A 6,000-nucleotide genomic window follows, 5' to 3' on the forward strand; every position below is an offset into this window, starting at 1 on the left:
TTTTCCTTTTTAGGGCCAGACCTGCAACATATGTGAGTTCCAGAATAGGAGTCAAATTGGACCTACGGCTGCAGGCCTCTGCACACCCACAGCAATATGGGATGCAAGCTGTGTCTGTGACCTACAGCATAGCTCAAGGCAACACCAGATCCTTCTTTCACTGATGGAGGCCAGGGATCAAACCCACATCCTCGTGGATACTTGCCAGGTTCGTTTCTGCTGAGCCACATTGGAAACTCCTTGTATTTCTAGGATTTAAAAAATCAACTACCCGTGAAATGCATGTGCACCTTGAGAGAGTGCCAGTATTTTATCCACCAATGTCCACTCTTCTTTTGGACAAAGCCAATCCCATCTAAGACCTGGCCTTCAAGCCCTGCTTATAAGCTTGTGAATTTCCTGTCGGCATCCCATAACCTTCCACTTTAGAATCTAGGCTCATCATTACCTATGGTCCCATCTGCATCCCTTAGAAAACAAAACAGAGACGCAAATGAGAAACAGTTCTCTGACTCTTATTTTCATGTTGAGAATTAATGTCACCTTACACTCTCCTAATGATATGAATGAGTATTCATGTTTCGTGTAGTGAGAAGAGAGGACAATTAGGAAACTTGCCAAGGGAGATAAGGGGTGGAAACCTAATAGGACTGCAACCAAATCTCTTGGGAGGTGAAATTCATTCTCTGCTGTAGCACCACTACAATTCCTACTGATGTTAGGGTGTCGGGGAAGGCAAGAGAGGTTTAGAAGGAGTGTCCCACATTGAGAAAAAGACTTGGGAAGATGCTTCAGAAGCTTCTTACCCCTTGCAAAGAAAAATAGACTCAAAAGAGAGTGAGAAGCTGAGGTGAGAGGATTTCAAGCAATATCATGGTGAGCCTTGTATCAAGTAGCTCTTGATGGGGGATTGAAAAAATAAACAATTTGGAAATATTTCTCTGTATTTGAGCTCTTATAATGAAAATTTTAAATGTTTTTCAACCAATAACTTCATATGGGAGGATTGGTGAGGCAAGCATTGTACCCAGGCTCTCAAGAAGGGCAGGCTCCTTGTTGTCTCCTCCCCTTGTTCAGGCATTCAACTGATTATTTGTAAGATCCTCACTCATAGCTCTGATATAGTATTTGAATGTATCTTCTCAGGGACCCTGATAGAAAATCACATTGTGGAAAAGTGACATTCCCAATCTGCAATCAATTTTTGTTTACTACCTCAAAACCCTACATCCTAGAGGCAGAGATAATCAAATTAGCTGAAATGTAATTAGGGAAAACCAGTCATGGATGTGGGTGTCTCAATGTCTTTTGGACCCTTATCTGATTATTCCTGCAGAGAGCTTCAGGGCAGGCACTGACAGCTGAGGAGAAACATCTCTGGAAATGGATCACAAGCATCAGAAGACAGGTAATCTCCCACTTGCTGATGGAAATTTAAAGGCACTGAGAGATTCCAGGTTTGTGTCTTGTGGACGTTTCAAGTCTGTGCCCTTGGGTGCTCTGGGTGTTGTTAGATGTAAGGGCTCATGAGAGGTATCCTGTTGATGAAGAAATGCTCCAACGTTGCAACTAACCGGAGAACGGTCCTGATGGTTCACATTTCTTTGCAAAGTATGACAATGTCAGGTCAGTAAGTTGAATCTGCTCCTATTTATTTGTTGGTTGATTGCCAACGGAAATTCTGTGATGTAGTCAAAGAAGTAGGGAGGGAGAGTACAATTGTTCCCAAAGTACCTGCTGTGCTGTAATTGGCCAAGATTGTCAAGTTTACTTCACAAGGATAACCAAAACCTTACAAAGGAAACACCTATGAATCAACCTTTATTGAAAACCTTCCATGCATTAACTAACTACACGGAGAGCAAAACATTCGAGTAGAACAAATGCATTTGGAAAAGCTCTAGGCATGGAAACAGGAGAAAGTTCTGTCAGAGTGTTTTCGATGTCTACAATTCATTGCTAGAAATTCTTTTTAATGGAACCCTAAGGCTTGCTAGGTAAAAGGACCTAATATTTCTAGAAAAAACAGTAAGCAAAACTAAGGAACTACAGCCCAAAGGGCATGAATGCCCTTGGCCCAAATTGAGGATACCGTGCTTAGGCTGGAGCTCTCCAAACTCTTTCATGGGGATCATATCTAAATGGACGGTTTTCAAGTTTGCAATTTGAATGTGGGAGATCATCTCACAAGAGAGAGGTTGAAGAGGAGAAGGTCAGAAAGTTCTCAATGAGAAGACATATCAAAAAACTCCCCAGAGGATGCCAATTCTCCATTATATTCCTCTCTTGCAAGAATACCTGGGCTAGGTATTCACACATCCCACGCCAGCAAGCATGCACATGTCCACTAGTGGCTAGGGCTGTCAGGTGCAGGGACTACCCTCCACCAACCGCTCCTAGCATCTGTTGAGGCGGGTCTGCTTGGGAAGCCAGTAGTGCATGCATGAGGGCAGAGGGTGGTTTCCCAATGGGTGGCCCGCCTGGGGGTGGGGCCAATCATGGCAGCCTTCCTGCTTAATTCTGTGAAGGCCCTGGTAAGGCATATGGGGACTTTTCACGTGTTGGGTGTGATCCCTCAGCACTCTTTTTCATTCTGTAGGATATCTGGGCCCTCCTCTGTGTGGGTTCATGCCAGCATGGAGTTAAGGTCCGGAGCAGTGTTTCACCACAGTTTATTGGCAGCACTGTGGGTCGGGCTGCATGAAGACTTGAGTGATTGCAGGGCCTCCAGAGGCAGGTGCATAAAGTTTGTGGGCCATTCAAATGTGTGCCATTCCAGCATGCAGTTCTCAAGAGTAGGAAAGCTAGACAGAAACATTTCCAACTGGAAAACCCTCATGCACTTCCCAGGAAGTAGCACAGGTCACTGGAAAATCAGTGAAGAGCCAAGGTACATGATCATAGTTTCATTGGTGTCTCCTTCAGAACATAAAAATTACTGTCAATGCTCATATTCAAAAGGCATGCTTGGGTCCATGGTGGGGACAACTTTCCTGAATGTAGTGCTCACCATCTCTTTGTAATCTGATGTAAATCATGAATGATGCACAAGCCTAGATGGGGTTCATACATATTTGATAGGTTGTTGGGAGTCTGGTGGGTGGTCAGATATCTGGGTTGGTTAGGTCTATGGATATGTGTGTATAAGGGGAGTTCATGCCTGTGTTTTGGTGAACGTTTTTAAGGGTGAGTGTTATATTTGAAGGGTTTTGAGATGTAACAGAGGCACACTCAAGGAGTTGGTGTTTAGGTGTTTGTAAGTTGGTGTTCAGGGGAATATTTGGCACATGGTGTTTTCACCCATGAGTTTTGGGATTGTGTGTCTAAAGGTGGACTTGGATTATCTGCCTATGCATAAGGGCCATGTTTGGTCATTAGGGAGGTCTGTTTGTTTGGGTGTACAATCCATTTATGTTGTATATGTGGGGAATGTAGTGAAACTCCGTGGCTGGGACTTCAACCCAGCCAAAATTGAGAGTGGGACTTGAATCAACCTGCACGGTAGTTTGGCACTTGAACCCAGGATCCCAGGTTAGGAGTGGACTGGAACACAATGATTATTTTTTCTCCTTTTTTTTGATATTATCTGCCACATGTGGAGGTTCCCAGGCCCAGGACTGAATGCCACAGCAGCGATCTGGATGGCTGCAGTGACAAAGTTGGATCCTTAACCTTCTGTGCCACAAAAGAATGATTCCAACTCCTCAAAACCACTGTCTTTTAAGGAAAAACCTCTCTCCCAGTGTCAGGACTCATGAAGCTCAGGCTTTTCTGACTCATTGCAGAATGAATTCAGCTTGAGACAAAGCAGTAGGCAATGAGCGAGCTTTTTTAGCATAAGACACTTGTGAGAGAGAGAGAAGTAGGCTGGCAAGGGAGCAGAGCAGCCCCAAGAACCACGAGAGCTCCATTTTTATAATCCAAGGAAAAGAGGAGAAGGGAGAAGTCTGCCTTCTTCCTCATTTGGGGGCAGATGTCAAGGCTTACATCTTTTGTCCCTCACTTTGCCCCTACATGGCTTAACCAGGTCAGTCAACAATGCTATTGAAGTCCTGTGTGTATTACCAGGAGTGTGGTAACATGTACAATATGGCAATTCATCTCAGGTTTCCAGCTAATGTCCCCATTTACCTAGTTTTGTCCCCTGTCATCTATATTTCTGTCTTGGGTATGTGAAAAAATGCTGCTTTTCAAGGACTACTAACTCCATGACTTCATGCAACAGGATTTACTCTTCCTATCTGTTGTCCTATGTTTTAAGTATGGGGGTTTGTGGCTTCAGCATGTCTGACTCATACAGGCCCCTGGTCTTCCTTCAAGTTAGTGTAGATCATAGCTGGGTTCCATTCCTTGAGTGCTCCTCAGCTTACACCAGTTCCCCAAACTCATAAACCTTGTCTTTCACCCCCAGTGGGACTTTTCATGTATTTTAAGTATCCGAATCTATCCTTATCTTTAGGATGATTATTTGTGTATTTGTAGCATGTTGTATGCTTCTTGGCTTTTCTGTGTAGCAGTTTTTCAGGAGCTGTGTGTGTGTCTTTTGATGTGTTTAGGGCAAGTCTGAAACTTTTATGAGACTGGTGAATATTCCATAGGTGGCTGTCCTGTGTTTCTGTGCTTCTGTATTTGCATGAAGGCTGGGGGGGGGAGTGTGATTTTATGTATATGCAGAGCATGTATTATATGTGTATTTGGAACTAAATGCATAGGGGTTATACGTTGCCATATTTGTAATGTCCTGGGTAATTGTGGGTATATTTGGGGCTTGTGGAGAGGAGTTGTGTGTATGAGTTTGTGTGTGTATTCAAGGGGCATGGTCATTTGGTAGAATATTTGCTGGGGCTATGCGCTTGTATTTTTCAGTAGGGACATTTTAGGCCTAAATATTTGGGGAAGTGCACACGTGTGTTTCTTTGTTATTTATTATTTACTTATTCATTTATTTTTTTTTCCGCTCTACAGCATGGTGACCAAGTTACGCATACATGTACGCACAGGATTTCATCGCATTGTTGTGTGGCAATGTAAGTATCTAGACAGAATTCTTAATGCCACACAGCAGGATCTCATTGTACATCCATTCCAAGAGCAATAGTTTGCACCTGTTAACCCCAAGCTCCCAATCCCTCCCACTCCCTCCCTCTCTCCCCGGGCAGCCACAAGTCCATTCTCCAAGTCTATTATTTTCTCTTCTGTGGAAATGTTCATTTGTGCTGTATACTAGATTCTAGTTATAAGTGATGTCCTATGGTCTTTGTTTTTCTCTTTCTGACTTATTTCCCTGAGGATGAGAGTCTCTAGTTCCATTCATGGTGACACAAATGGCCTCATGTCCTTTTTTATGGTTGAGTAGGATTCCATTGTGTATGTATACCACATCTTCCCAATCCAATCACCTGTTGATGGACATTTGGGTTGGTTCCCATGTCTTGGCTATTGTGAATAGAGCTGTAATGACCATGCAGGTGCATGTGTCTTTTTCAAGGAAAGTTTTGTCCGGATGTATGCTCAAGAGTGGGATTGCGGGGTTATAGGGTAGTTCTAGGTATAGATGTCTAAGGTACCTCCATGTGGTTCTCCATAGTGGCTGTACCAGCTTACATTCCCACCAACAGGGCAAGAGGGTTCCCTTTTCTCCACAGCCCCTCCAGCACTTGTGATTTGTGGACTGATGAATGATGGCCATTGTGACTGGTGTGAGGTGGTATCTCATGGTCGTTTCGGTTTGCACTTCTCTAATAATCAGGGATGTTGAGCATTGCTTCAGGTGCTTGTTGGCCATCTGTGTATCTTCCTTGGAGAAATGTCTCTTCAGGTCTTTTGCCCATTTTTCCATTGGGTGGTTGGCTTTTCTGCTGTGGAGTTGCATATGTTGCTTGTATATCCTAGAGATGAAGCCCTTGTCCATGGCATTGTTTGAAACTATTTTCTCCCATTGTGAAAGTTGTCTTTGTGTTTTCTTGCTGGTTTCCTTTGCTGTGCAAAAGCTTGTGAGTT

Source organism: Sus scrofa, chromosome 14 (genome assembly GCF_054392235.1).
Source record: "Sus scrofa isolate SSC_HxYL_T2T_F1_AM1 chromosome 14, Sscrofa_HxYL_maternal_Yorkshire_Landrace_v2.0, whole genome shotgun sequence".
NCBI classification, from domain to species: Eukaryota; Metazoa; Chordata; class Mammalia; order Artiodactyla; family Suidae; genus Sus; species Sus scrofa.